Source organism: Anas acuta, chromosome 2, assembly GCF_963932015.1.
Source record: "Anas acuta chromosome 2, bAnaAcu1.1, whole genome shotgun sequence".
Classification (NCBI taxonomy): domain Eukaryota; kingdom Metazoa; phylum Chordata; class Aves; order Anseriformes; family Anatidae; genus Anas; species Anas acuta.
In genome coordinates, this window is record NC_088980.1 from 107,704,593 (window position 1) to 107,720,156 (window position 15,564).

General features: G+C 39.7%; 1 protein-coding gene across 13 annotated transcripts in view; it reads left to right on the top strand.

Moving 5' to 3' along the window:
* The window catches only part of PTPRM (protein tyrosine phosphatase receptor type M), a 468,093-nt gene that overhangs the window by 37,403 nt on the left and 415,126 nt on the right, over positions 1-15,564 (top strand). The window contains exon 1 of one of the 13 annotated variants that reach the window (XM_068671600.1): positions 7,050-7,223. The exons of the other annotated variants lie outside the window; for them this stretch is intronic. The gene's annotated coding sequence lies outside the window, so the exon portion shown is untranslated. Of the gene's footprint in view, positions 1-7,049; positions 7,224-15,564 lie in introns of those variants that run through there. 13 annotated transcript variants of the gene reach the window in all.

A 15,564-nucleotide genomic window follows, 5' to 3' on the forward strand; every position in this document is an offset into this window, starting at 1 on the left:
ATTTATTTTTGAGGAAGTGATGCTGCTGTCCTCCCCATCCTGCCTATTGAGAAAACTGCTCAGGGGTCTTTTTATGAGCAAAACTGATTTTGCATTAGTCAGGAGAAGTAAAGGTCAGCTAGAGATGCAGTCAGAACACAGTTTTTTTGTCTGAAGCTAGCTAATTTGGACAAAAGCTGAAGTGAAGTTTTCATTCAAGACTCCATATGATACCTGTGCAACTGAAACACAGTAAAATGATAAAAATCCAAAGCATTGCTCAAGCTCCAGTGAAGAAAATTTACTCTATTTCAGCCAAAACTAGGACCCAAGGCTTCGTATAAAAGTAAGCTTCATGTGGTTAAATTTAAATATTAGCTGATTGATATGGCTACAGGGTTGCAGATGGAACAGTGTTTGCTTCCTGTTGTGAGTGACTTAATATGGAGAAGGTGAATTCAGTCTTGAGGGGGAAGATAATGCCTAAGCCCCTTGCCTCGGTGGAGCTTGCTGCCAAGATGCTGCCTCCTTGGTTTGCCTTGCAGACTGCGTGGCAGCTAAGGGGGGGTCTTTATGGAAGCTGAATTATGGTGTAGGAATTTCTGGCTTACTTCAGTTAGATCATCCCTGAACTGAAAAATTGCTGGCAAATACAGACATCTGAAGCCCATTTTTTACAAAAGAAGAAAGGCAACTTAAAATACTTGGAAAAAAATGTTATCCTAAAACGTTTATCTGTCCATTAGTTGAAATGTACTATTAATGGTATGCAAGAAATAAAAAAATACATATATACAAAACAGCTGTCATCAGGAAAGAATGAAAGCTACAGGCCGTTCTGATCTGCTTGTTCACTGTTCTCTCCTTGAAAAGTCCTGAGAGAACCGGAATGTTTTGCATCTTTTCGTGAAGGTCAGCGTTGTGCAGTTTTGCAGAATCAACCAATTTCCGAGTTAGGCATCCCCTGCTGAAAAGCCCCGCCAGAGTATAATACAAAAAGGAAAATGTTTTCCTAAGAAGCTGACTTCAAAAATTAATTTCAGTGCTACCAATCCCCACGCCTCCACTCCTCTGTACCCCCAACAAATAACTCAGTGAAGCCTTGGAAATCAGCTGCTGTATAGCAAAGATCAGAGACTGTATGAGCAAATGGGTGAGTCCTTTTGTGGCCAGTACAGCACCACGACTTTTACAAGAGCTGCATTAGAATGTGGAGAAGAGACATGAAAATAAAATACGTAAATGAGGTTTTGGCCATGAGAGCATCAGCCACAAGAATGGCAAAGAGCAAGGGAACAAAGAACAATATTCAGTGTAATGACCTTGGTAAGAGTGCCCGTTGTGAAAGTGTGGCTTAATGTTTACTGCTGTTATGAATATACTTTTGTGCTTGTTACACAAGCAAATGCGGTATCTTCAAGGAAAGCAGAACAAGAATCTGAAAAAAAAAAAAAAAGAGAAAACAACAATAGAAGGCTGCCTACCAACAACAAAAGGAAGAGAAATCCATCGAGGAACTAATAATTAAAGGCACTAATTGGGGGCAGCAAGCCCATCCATTAATAAGCCTACATCAACAAAGTAATCAGCAGATTAAAGTCCAAATAATGAAAACATTAAGACTGCAATACTAGTTTAAAGATTTAAATGAAGCAGAGGAGACGCTATGTTTGTCTCTGAAGATTCATCCTATGTATGTGTCCTCAAAAGTCAAATTGAATTTTTAAATAATTAAATAGCTTTTACTTGCCTAAACGAAAAAAAAAGGTTCGTCTACATATTTTGTGGTTAAGTTTTGCTGAATAATAGTAGGTTGGTGATATTCCGCCCACAAAGCTTTAACATCAAAGCATAACCATTCTAGTCAGGAGGAGATATAATACCACAAGTAATTACTCTAAATATTAGTAGGTGATGTGGTTGCTCTGCCAGAACAGTAGTAAAATAAGAAGGAATAATATCTTTTTGGTGGTTCACAGTCAGATTTTCACTAATAAGTGTTTCCCAGTAGAAAAGGTATTTCCATCATAGTGTGATCTGAAAAAGCCTGAAAGAGAATTACGGCAAATAATGAATATTATTAGTCTTTAAAAGAACTTGAAAATCTGATCTTTGTGAAAAGACAGATTTGCCATATTTGGTTGCTAATTTCAGTTAAAATTACTGCTTTATTGCATGGAAAGACTAGGAGAAATGCAATGGCACATTTGTGAGTGTTCTACTAATTTATCAGTTGATTTAAAAAAAAATACATGATTTTTTTTTTTTTTGAAGCAGCAACACAGGTTGTCTTTCTCAAGTATTAAAAATTACAAATTTTCTGATTTAAGGTATTTTTTTTTCCTAGTTTAACTGACAGTGCAGTGTCAGTTTTCTGTCTTTTTTTCTCTTTTTCTTTGTCCTGAACATTTTTATTTGACCATAAATTTTCTTTCCATTTACCAACTTGTACCAGCTTAGTCATTTACTGTTCTAATTGCTTATGCCACTATTCCCACAGCAACAGGCTTAGAAAATAATTACTACAAAAATCAACTCCAAATGTAGTCTGGGAAAGAAGTCCCAGTTCATTTTAAGTATTAAGTCATAATATTTGGATATAGGCTAGAATGTGAATTAGAAAATTGCTAAAATAGCTGCGTTTTTTTAAAGGCTAGATGCATGAGGTCATCTATTGCTCTCTCTTTAAAAAATAATACGTTTAAAATATCTTGGGGAGCTTTCTGCTCCTAGCTCTTCGGTTATTGAAGTTGCACATCTGTCAAAGGTTCAGTATGGTACAAAGATGAAGATCCTGTGACTTCAGGATCCTAACAGTCACAGATCTGGTAAAGAAGGAAGCAATATGATGAAACCACTTCTCGCAGCTTGTACAACTCCCGATTTCCAACCTTTCAGTTTTCTGGGGAGTTTAAAGACTGCCCAGTGTGGACCTGGGGATGGCTGTGGTCCCTTCTACCTGTGTTACTGGAGTCCCATCCCATAGTAGTGAGGATGCTTCTGAGCTGCTCAGTGACTTCTCCCCTCAGCTGCCTTCCTCCAGCTCCATGCCGCAGGCACGTGTGGTGACAGCCAGCCCCAGTCGGATGCTCCAGTGCTTGCTGGGCCTCACACTTACAATACAGCAGCTCAGCAGAGCAGTCATTAAAGCAAAGGCTTGTTGTCAAATTGCCATAGCCAAAGGGTAATTGGCAACTGAAAATACCGGTGTGTGTATTTATAAGGAGTACCCGACTTAGCTTAAGTTTTGAAAGGACACTTCACTTGTACTTAACAAAATATGTTATCTCCCCGATTTCTGCTCCTAGCCAAATGAGCTGCTGAAGTGCAGCAAGTCCTGTGACACAATTTAAGTCAGAGCCGCAGCATATCCTCAGGTCTGCTGGCTGTTTTCTTGGTACTGTGTTAGTACCAGAACACCAGGGGAATAATTTCAGGTGAGTTGAAAAATAAATTAAAAAAAAATCACCAGAGTTCAAATCATTTTTCTCAAGAAGTTCAATGTTTGATATCATCCAATGATCTTATTTTCAGTAATCTTCTGTTTTCCAAAATTCCTTTTTCACATCATAACCTGCTTGTGTTTGGAAGTGACATCCAGAAGTTATGGGACATTATACACCTCTGGCAAAAGACTGCACGCTGTAATACTGCTGGGAATCTCGTACACAGAGGTTGCCTCTACTGCATCATTTTTAAGTGTTAAAATTTTCATGACTATGTAGTTCTAAAAAAGCAATATAATATATTCAATTATTTGAAGTTCAGCTATCATTATAAACATACTAATGTAAATTCAGGCCTTTTGAAACTTTTTTTTCAGCCTATTAGAGTGTGTTTTCAAAAATGTTGTGGTACAGCAAGTATTTGTACTTCAGTCTTTTTTTTTTTTTCCAAAGCAAAGCATCTTAATGCTTTTTTAATCTTGAGATAGTATTTGATTTTGCAATAGGTGATTTCAGTTATAATTAATTGATTTCTAAGATGATATTTCATCATTGAAGCATCAAAAAATAGAGAAAAATACATGTGTAAGGGCATTTGAATGGTATTTTAGTAGAAAGGTGTGCGAAGAAAGAACTTAGAATTTTAACATCTGTGTTTGCATTATTCACTTTCTTGGTTTTGATCTGTGGACCAATTACATTGGCAAATACTTTTTCCACCCATTCCTTTCTAGTTCTTCAAAACACTGACAAGACATCTAACCTTTACTGTGTAAAATCATTACAAATTAGCAGATTTTTTAATACTTTTTCTAGAGCTTTGACACTTGTACTTTTGTTTAATTCCATTAGATGTTCTTTGAGATGAAGCAGAAGTGCTGTTTCAGATCTGTTGCTAAATTCAAGTTCCTAAGTTCACAGGAGAGAGTTTTCCTGGGCAGTAATCTATTGGCGATGGAGACTAATTTCAACCACTTCTGGTCATGAAATGCCTCTAGAGTTTCTACAGCAGACCACAGTAAAGGCACTGATAAAGGCTGAGAGATTCACAAGTTTTAAAACCCTTGCAGATGGAGACAGAGGTGCTGCAGTGCAACTTGCAGGCACAGGCTCCTTTCTATTTCTTCGCTTCTTCAGAAGTGTTGCCTTGCGCTGCTTCAGCATCGCTTGACTGGTAGACATTGGCAGTTTGACAGATTTCTGAACTCTGGAAATCCTGAACTACCCATGGTGCTGGAAAAGCACTGTTATGTCAGCTTTTCATCAGTTGAGAGTTAGGAGTGGATGTTTGCACATTAAGGTCATAGCAGAAAGATGTGAGGAATTCCATATACATGTTGAATTTTTGTTCTCTTCAGAATAAATGTTTTTAGGTCTCTTTATATTCAGTGTATGTATTACTCTGTTTTTAAGCCTATTTTCTCCTAATTACTGAATAGCCATTAGATGAGTGGTTGGCCAGGGCCTAGAGTGGTACTCCATCCTTTCTATTCACCTGTGTGGTTTCTGGTTTTGTTGTTTTTTTATTTGTTTTTTGCTTTTATTGGTTGTGATATCCCAAGCGAACAAACTTACCAGTGTTTGTTGCATTACAGAAAATTAATGGTATTTTTTTCTTTAAGTATGAGGAAAATCTCTTGTGTACTTCTCTGTAATGTGCATAATTCCATCAAGTGAGTAATTTCTCTTTTTTTTTTTTTTTTTTTTTTTTTGGGGGGGGGGAGCATATTTTAAGGGGCTTCAGTGCAAGTTTGATCCAAATGTACAGCATTTATTAAACTTGCAGGTTGGTAAATCAGTGAGAACATGGAAGTGCTTACTACTCTGATTATCAGCCACTGAGGTCTCTGTAGTTAAGGGACTTTTTCTGGGCATTGACTCAAAACAAAACAAAGCATCTCTACATCCTTCACAGGTCTTGACAATGAATCAGTGCTTTTTGACAATGTAAGCTGTGATTTCTACTGAGTAAAATTGTCTGTTTCCCTGCCTTTTTGTCTATTACCCAACTCAGCTTTTTATGTCAGCAAAAGTAAGGCTGGTTGGTGCATCCATGCAGTTTCTCCTGCCCTTTTCCCTCGGGATCATGCCCCAGTGTTTCATGTGGTTTAAGAGTTATTAGCCTCTTCCTGTGTTTATGCACAATTCTGTAGGAAGTAAATATGAAAGCTTTTCTTCATTCTTCATCTTCTGCTTTGTTTCAGTGTTTAGCTTCTTGAGTTGCTAGTAACACAGCTGTTTAAACCAAAGAACACTTAATATGGAAAAGACCCACTTTGTTTGGGACTAAGTGATAAAGCATATGTTAGGTCTTTCACAACAGGACATAGCGTGGCTGATTAATGTAGTGTAGAAGGAAGCTAGGAAGTGCGTGCTCTCTCTCTCCCTGCTAGTTTTATATTCCTGTGATTGCCTCAGTGCCCTAAATACTCCTGTGTCAGCAATTAGCAGTAGCAGCGTTTCATTAATCCGTCCGATTTCTGATGCGGCACATTCTAAGAGCAAGAGATAATAGAGACTCATTGGTTTAAACCTCAGGATTAGCCTCCGATGCATCGGGCTGCGGTGTGTCGTTAGCAGGAGTGGCAGTGCAGTTGTCAACTAAAGCAGCTACATGGCACGTGGCCGATGCTCTACAATTGAAGGATGATTTTGCTGTCCCCTACCTTAAGCAACAACACCTATACAGGTAAATAGGTATGGCAGTTTACATAAATTCTAGTACTAGCTGTGTATTTTTGATGGTATGTAAATTTCTGTGGTTTGTGAACCACTTGATGTTCTGTATTCCCTCTTCCACCAAGTTAACATAAACCCAAATCCACAAAGTAGCTTTACAAAACGTCCATGTATACCAACAGACTGAACTTACACAGAGCTTGCCAGCACTCACATTTGAAGTCCCTCTAGGACTTATTTCTGAACAGCTTTATATACATACATAATCAAGAAATGTCAGAGGTGGTTATATTAAATGCAACCATAACACATTTGATGCTAAAATTTATACTGAAATCAGCTTAATTTTATTTGTCATGGTTATGAATGCATTGTGAATGCAATAGATTATTGTTAATGCAAAATGCTTTTTAAATGCCTGGTCCTTATAAAACACAGCAGCAACACTAAAACAGACCAGATTTTATGTTCCTTGCAAGCTTTTGGAAGGATCTGTTTCATTTCTGTGTAGAAGTACTAGCTTGTAAGAATGAGAGCTCTTCAAAATTCTAGCAGTTGATTTAATTTGTAACTTCGACAGTATATTAAACTGGAAGATTATCGTGCCCTTATACAGATGAATGAGGATTTATAGGTGCATTCTCCTTTTGATTGACTGACATTTGCCAAAGAGCAGTGGAAGTGCAGTAGCAGTGAAGGTGATCAGCCCTTCTCTCCCATCTGGCTCACATGTGGGGATAGGAAAGGTAGAGGCAGATCACGTAGGACTAAAGGGCAGACAGCAACAGTGGAACTACAACCAGGCATAAATTAGCTCCAGCTGATGTCAGTTGGGAGCATTAGGCCCCCTCTGAAGAAACCTGAGCCCCAGGTGGGGGCTGTGTTGCAGGGAGTTTAGGAGAGGTTGCTTGCTGAGGTCAGAGATGTGGGGCAGCCCATTTTGCAATTTTGTCATGAAAATGTTTCAGGTCTTCTGTGCTCCTCGTCTTGCAGTATGCCCAGAAAATACCTTGTGAAGCATTTATCTGCTGAGTACCTGCAGCTTTGGCTGCAGCAGCATATTTACTGCACTTGCAGTAGCATGACTTAGATCTTCCTAGAGGAAAGGAGAGCTTTCAGGTAAGTAAATGTCAGTTTGCTTTGGGATTATGGAAGTGCTGTTGGTCACCAGCGTAGGTAGAAAAGGGCTAGTGTGAGATGCACCTGTTGGCACAGGGGTGCAGAGCTCTGCACAGAGTTCAGTCATTTCTCACTGTGGGCTGCATTTCAGCATCACCTGCCTAATACTGGGAGAGAGAGGACAGGATATTTGTTTCAGTGTTCACATTTGGAAGAAAAATGAATACAGCGTCTGGAACATATGAACCACAAAGCTGTAGTATATAGGTCGCCTTTCTAGCATTGGTCTGAAATGTTTCATGATGTTTCACAACTTCATTTTGTTTTTTCTTTTTCTTCTTTGAGAAGAAGTGCATAGGAAGAAATACAGTCAGTGTAAGGCTGTGTGCAAAGGTGCAAGTTGTGATGCCCAGCTTTATGGGTTCCCTGTTTTTGAGTACCCTGTTACTGCTGTTATGTATAAAGATGTATGTATGGTAGTTTGTTTTTTCTCATTCTGCAGAAATACTGATTTAAAACTTTAAATCTTTAAACTTGCCGACTTTATCTTCTGATTCTTTTTTCCTGTTGTAATTTGCTTCTGTAATACTGACTCTTAACAGGCTAATTGCATTGCTTAGCACCGACCTCCTGTCAACAGGTAGACAGCAGGAGAGGCAGATTAAGAAAGAATAAAAGAGTTAGACCTTCTGGGCAAGGAAAGCTAGCTTACTCATGTCTCTACTGAATTGGCCTTGGGGTATAAAAATAACGTGAAAAATAGATAAAATTTAATTTTTTTTTAAAGAAAAATAAGAGAATGGAAAACAGATTGAAAAGTAGATTAAAATTTTAAAAAGGTAAAAATTCCTTATTTTGCCATTCATCTACTTAATGCATAATTTTCTCTTCTTTCAAGATAATTGATCTTAGACATAGATAATAAAAGTGCTTAGTACAGCTGAAGTTGATAATGATGGCAACCTTAATTTGAGTAACTACAATCTCATTCTAACCCTTGATTGGTTGATGAAGAATATCTGTGCATTTCTTAAATAGCCAGATGGCATCCTGAAAGTGAGGTCTTGCAGGAGCTAGGTAAGTCTGAGTTTAAAACCATGCCTTATAATATGAAGTTATCAGTGAATAATGAAAGAATGCTTGCTGAAATACAGACTATCAAATGAACAAAACCTTAAAGCTCGGGATTTTATGATATAACTCGTTCCTTCTGCCATCTAAAAGAAAAACAGAAATTGCCAAATGAACTGGGCAGGCTGTTTTAAGAAAAACTTTTGCTTTGCTTTTTGCTTTTAGAAGTTTTTCTTTCCCTTAATTGTATGCCATTTCTCCTGGCTCATATTTAATCTAATTTTTAAATGCTAGAAATTGGAACTCTCTTTTCTGTTGCAGGTTTCCCTCACCTTCTGATTTGAATAGCCATAAAGTAGGAAATAAAGAAATTAAACAAAAAAAAAAGTTTGAAGGTAATTAGTTCGATTGGGTCATGAATTCTTAAAGAAGAAATAGGGAAGCAAACTTGTATAAACAAATACTGTGCTTAAGTATGTTATACTCAGGTTATAGTTTAAATGAAAGCTGTACTTTCAAGAAGTAAATAATTTTAAAGGTTTTGTGGAGTCAGTGGGACCTTGATATGGCAAGAAGTCCTTGATGTGCAGTGTTTTCGTACAGCATTAAGGTTGTCTTAATCAGTGAGGCTTTTCCGTCTGGAAATGACTAGTGAACTGTACTTAGCTGCTTGTCTTCTAAGTGACTCGATTCTGGTGGAATTGTGTGTGTGCTTTCAGGTACTGGAGGCAGATTTTTTGGAGCTCATTTTAGAGGCTGTTTTTACTTGCACTTCAGTAGCATTAATACCTATATCACTACTTGAGAATATTAGAAACCTTCATCAAATACAATTATTTATGCATTAGAATATGTTTTGATTACAGTTTACAGTTGCAACATGTGATATTTGGTTTGCTTTTGCAATATTTCCATATGACAAGAGATGTTTTAAACAATTAACTCTGCGGTTTTAGTTGTGCGTAAATAACACAGAAAAGTAATTACTTTCAGGAAGCAGAAAATGCAAAATACACTAGATCTTAAAATATTTACATGTCCATCTGTTTTCATGAACTTGGTCATTACTTCCAACTGATAAAAGAACCAAAAACAAAGCGATGTTTAAAGTCTTCTATCTCCTGCCAATTCAAGAAATGAAAAAAATATCTTCAATTATTTACTTCCCTATCTGATAATTGTCCATAACTTTTGTTCACCCTTTGTGTTCCTCTCTACTCCAGGCTATCCTTTACTTATTTTTCTTTCCTATGTAGTTTATTCTTTGTATTATATCTACTGCTTCTCCTCAAGTACTTTATACATTTGTTATGTGCTTTAAGAAATCTTTCTTAGCTAAATGATCTTTATTGTTGCGTTCAAAGCATCTGGAATGTGGTGGTTGCTGTTTTCTTCTTTTAATTTTTGTCCTTTAGATCTCTAAATTGGCTCTTTGCTGGGTAAAAAACTGTCTGGATGGCTGGGTCCAGAGAATGGTGGTGAATAGAGTGAAATCAGTTTAGTGACTGGTCACCAGTGGTGTTCCCCAGGGGTCGGTGTTGGGGCCCATCCTCTTTAATATCTTTATTGATGATTTGGATGAGGGAATTGACTGCACCCTCAGTAAGTCTGCAGATAACACCACGTTGTGGAGAAGTGCCCATTTGCCAGAGGGTAGGAAGGCCCTGCAGAGGGACCTGGACAGGATGGGTTGATGAGCAGAGGCCAGTAGGATGAGGTTCAACATGGTTAAGTGCCGGGTCCTGCACTTTGGTCACAACAACCCCGTGCAGTGCTACAGGCTTGGGGCAGAGTGCCTGGAAAGCTGTCCAGAGGAAAAGGATCTGGGGGTGCTTATTGATGCTTGCTTGGACATGAGCTGGCCGTGTGCCCAGGTGGCCAAGAAGGGCTACGGCACCCTGGCACATCAGGAACAGTGTGGCCAGCAGGACCAGGGAGGTGATCCTCCCCCTGTACTCTGCTCTGGTGAGGCTGCGCCTCGAGTGCTGTGTTCAGTTTTGGGCCCCTCACTGCAAGAAGGACATCGAGGCCCTGGAGCGTGTCCAGAGAAGGGCTACAGAGCTGGTGAAGGGCCTGGAGTACAAGTCCTGTGAGGAGCGGCTGAGGGAACTGGGGTTGTTTGGTCTGGGGAAGAGGAGGTTCAGGGGAGACCTCATTGCTCTCTACAGCTACCTGAAAGGAAGGTGTGGGGAGCTGGGGGTTGGCCTCTACTCACAGGTAACTAGTGATAGGACAAGAGGGAATGGCCTCAAGTTAGGCCAGGGGAGGTTCAGGTTGGAAATAAGGAGGCATTTCTCCTCAGAAGGAGCAGTCAGGCACTGGGACGGGTTGCCCAGGGAGGTGGTGGAGTCACCGTCCCTGGGGGTGTTCAAGGAGAGGTTGGACATGATGCCTGGGGACATGGTTTAGTGGGTGACATTGGTGGTAGGGGTTTAGTTGGACCAGATGATCTTGTAGGTCTTCTCCAACCTTTATGTTTCTGTGAGTCAGTGTAATCTTCGTGCTTCAGTACTGCGGTTACAATTACTGCATCACCTTGGTTTGGATGATGAAGCTTGATGGGTTGTGAATTTGAACCTGAAAGGTCCCATCTTGCTAATAATGATTTTTTTAAATTATTTTTCTTGGAAAAGTATGGAAGCATCTGACTTGGTAAAACAGCCAACAATGAGACACTATACCAGCAGGTAGAAGTCTGCGGGAAGCTGGTGGTCACCTTGCAGTTCCTCGGGGGACACTGTCCTCTCCTGGGGAGCAGCAAGGTGTGTGTGTGCTCACAACTGGGCTCCAGTCGGGCTCCTACCCACAGCCCCAAAGCTGTTCTCATCCCTTTTGGAGTCTGGCATTTGCAGAGCTCTTGGAGATGGCCCCGGGGGTTTCTGTGACATTAAAAAAATAAAGGAAAAAGTCACTACCGAGTGACCTTTTCATTAGCTAGGACTGTAAGCAACTTATGCGAGCTGCTGGGCAAAAGCAACACCATAGCTTATTGAAACTGAAAATTGGTATGGTTGGATTTCCAGTTCTGTACCTATTAAGGTGTTGCTTTGTGCACTAGTTGGCTATAATTCTCCTGGCTAAACCCTAAGCTGAAGCTTGGGGGAGAGGGTATCCAGTCTTGGAGGACAGGTGACTAGTTAAAACACCAAAAATAAATGAATAAAAAATTACAAAGCACTCGATAAAAAGGCAGCAGAATATTTTTATGATCACAGTCTGCGTACGGTGGAACAGCTATCAGGATTGTTTTCCACCAGGCCAAATAAAAAAGCTGCATTTCCTGATTTTTCGCTTATTTGTGAACCTTTCTCAGCTTCACTTAAGGCAGCTGGGGAGGGGTCTGCGGGGTCTGCTTCTCACTTATCACTCTCTTGCTGCCTGGGAAATGAGCCCTTCTTTATGCCGCTGTTGCATTTAGGAGGAACAACTGAGCAATTTGCTGTTTACTTGTATCTTCTGGGGCTTTCTTTTTCTTCCAGATTAAATTGTATTAGTATCATAAGATCCTTGCAAATTCATCTTACCTGAGCCGAGCTGGTCAGTGATGATCGTATTATGAAGATAGATATATAGTTATGACGGGATGAGGGTGAAGCTGAATTACTTTTAAATTCGGGATGCTATTTCTCCACCTAGGAATAATCCACTAAATAAGAAACAATTTTATTACATGTGTTCAGTAGAACTCTATCTACAAAGCTATCAGACTTAAAAAGAAACAAAAAACAACCTCTCTGATGGATGGTGAATCAATAATCTCCTGCTGTATATGAAGTGTTCCATAAAGAAGCTCCATCGTAGTAGAGAAAATGGAGATTAGTCCTGCTGCAAGAGATACTTTGTGTCATAAGTCATCCAGTCTGCTTATTTCCTTTTTTTTTTTTCCCCCTGTGTGTGCTCCTCCTCTCCCCTCCTCAATTTTCCTCCTTTCTTCCCCATGTTTTGCTGGCAGAGGGCTAATGACAAACCTAGCTGTGTTACTGCGTTCAGTCTTTCTGTGGAAATCATTAATGAGAGAGCGTTGGGGAATTCCTAAAAAGTCATCTGCTCTGCAGAAAACTCACCCCTCCCCAAGGATGTTATCAGTGGGGCTTATCCAGCTCATGTTGCCCCAACTGCTTGTGCAAAAACAGAGTGCTCGGATGAGCTAGAAAGAGGCAGTGAGGGGCAGAGGAACAGCTGAGAGGTTTAAAAAAAAACAAAAAACAAAAAAACACCCTGTGACAGGTCAGCAGAGAGAGAAGGCAGGTGCTGGGTCTTTGTAAACTTCCCTTTTCTATAGTAAAACCAACTCTCAGAGGCATGAGTTGGTTTGCCTGGATTGTTTGGGTATAGCCCTATTCCCCAGGGCAATGATTGAAGATGCACCTTATGATATTGCTTCGGGAGCAAGGCATTTTATAATGCGAATGAAGATGTTAAAATCTAGTGCAGAGCTGTGCTAGATCCACATCAGATGATCCAACAAATTTTTATTTCTTCTGTTTTCTTTAGCAAATATTTTTATCATGAAACACCATTTTGGTTAATCAGAAGATCCTTCTGAATTTAGGTGTAAACTGTAAAGCCAGTGTGTAAATAGCTCCTTCTTTGAATTACTCTCCATTTGAGCATTTTGCATGTATCTAATACCTGTAAATAGGTTACAAATTCTTTAGTAATGCATATGTTGACAAATTAAACTGTACAGTCTTTCCATGTTTGTACCAAACAGTAGCAGCAGGGGAATCCAGAACAGATCCTCATGCTGTGTGATGGTCTTCCACCAACAGTTTTATCTCCTCTTTATATGCAGGGACTACAGTGGAAGCAGTACTCACCAGGTAGGGGAGGAGGTGAAAACATGGCCTGCCTTGGGGCAAAACTCATAAGAAATACACAGTCAGCTTCCAATGACTGTATCGGATTCAAAGCATGTGTCTTTGCCAAGGTATAACCTATGCCAGCAACCATTTAAAATTCTGGAGGTCATTCAGAAAAAATCCTTTTGATTCTTATGCAGCTGCCCTATTGACTGCAACTGTGCTGGGTGCAACTAGCCTGGATTCCTGCTTAAAGCACCTTCTTAATCGGAGGTGCTTTAATATGAATCCCCAGAGCTAGGGTGTTCATGTCTGTGTTTTCAGCATCTCTTTCACCGATTCTTTCTGTTCTGTTGTTCTTGTGCTTTTATGTGTGTTTGCCTGGGCTTTAGCGACTTGTGACACAATGGGGAAACCTCTCGTTTTGCACAAGTAGCAGTAGGCTCTGCTGCAGCATCATCTCCAGTCCTAACGGTGTTGCATGCAAACCCCAAAAGATTCCTGTGAAGGCCAGAGCTCATCCTTGTCATGTAGATGTAGAGTTCAGGTCTCAGATGCTTTAAATAGTGATCTACCAGTGGTGCCACTGGGCTTGATGGTTGTGTTACTGTGGAGTTCAGTAAAAGCAAAGGTAGGTTCTGAACTGCATCGAAGTCTGTTTTGGAGGTTGTAAACTGAACTACTATTTCCCTTTCCCCTATTCTTGTTTCCCTCCCACCCTCAAAATTGTCCATCCCCCTGTTTTTCCAAGTTTTATTTTCTGGTCTGTTTTTAAAACCAAGCTTTGCAGGTCTGAGTCTGATCAATTATGCATTTTAAGTGGATTGAAACCAGGAGGGAAAAAAGATAGAAAAGAACCCAAATGGCAAAATGCAGTTGTTTCAGCTGGTTACATGCTAAATTAATAACTTTCTCTATTGAATATATTCAGTGCACGACCCCAGTGTTGTCCATACAACAGTAAAGGGTTGTGAATTTTAGGGTTTCTGGGTAAAGCACACTCAGAGCTAAACTTTGGCTTTGTGTCTGCAGATGGCTGAGAGATGACTTCTTCCCCGATTTGTGCTGCTGTTGTAAACATCCCAGGATATTTAATATGAATAATGTGCTGTGATTTATTAAAAAAAAAATATAAATAAATCTTAGCAAATGTAAACATAACTCTTTAAAATCCCCATGTATAAGAAAGATTTAATGAAATCAAGTCTAAATCGCTGTTTTCTGATGGAATAGGATATAATCCTCTCAGCGAGTTTTCATGCTGTAAAAGCAGAGTGGCCATTCTGAACTGAACACTTGTGCAGATACCTTCTGTTTTACCTCAGACAGCCAGCATCACATACAAAAGTAAAAATACTTTTTTTTTTTTTTTTTAAATAAAAGCAGAACTAAGGTAAATCCCAGTTTATCCAACATGTTCACATTGGCATCATCTGTAGAAGTAGATGTCCTGTGGGCTTTTAATCAGCATTGTTCTCTTGCTCATCCCAGAGAGCAATGGCAAGCATACAGCCGGTTAGTTTGCCTCCTGCTTACCATCTCTTTCCCTGTTATGAACCACCACAGAGGAGCTGCAGCACGTTTCTGTCTCTCTCTATTCTCATTTTTTAACTATTTTGATTGACTTCCTTCTGTTATTCAAGTCCTTTCTTAGTGACAGTAATGACAGTGCTGCTTCTCTCCATTTTACTTTTCCATTAGGACTTCCTTTTATGTTCTAGCCCATATTTCTACTTCATGGTCATTTGGGCCAACCGCTCCCAGTCATTCTCTTCTCTCTCATCACTGCTTTGAGTGAAAAATGGGGGCAAACCCATACACGGAAATGTATGTCCCTGCCCATGCTGTGATCCCCCCTGAAAATGCCTATAATCATTGTTCTGTCATTTGAAAGAAAAACATGCATGGTCTTTCTTTTTGAAGGCTGCAAGTCACATTGGATTTCAATTCCTGAATTTTCCTTTGACAGGAGGCAGATTGCAGCGAAGACCATAAACTGACAGTTTAGGGCAAGCATGCTATTGCCTGAGGCAGTCAAGGATGCAGACCACTCCATCCTTCTGACTTAGGACATTCATCCCTCCTGAGGTTTCTTGTCCTTTGTGGTGATAGATTGAGAAAGACAAGCAGCACATGGGTAGACAAACACCTCACCCAGGCACTTGGTGCCATTTAACAGTTTCTTCCCACATTTGACATTTTCATTTCCTTTCTTCACCTCACTCATCACTAACTGTTTGGATCTTGTTTTCTGTACACAACACTAATACAGAACGACAGAATACAAATACAAGCTCCATTACTCATTTTATATGTTGTATATTCCAGCAGAATTATATAGGAAGCCTCACTAGCTGAACCATGAAAGGGACACTTAAAATTTAATTGACATTGACCTTATGCGAGTATCACTCATCATTAAGTGTTTTTTTTGTTGGTTTGATTTCGTTTTTTTCATGAAGCGTAGA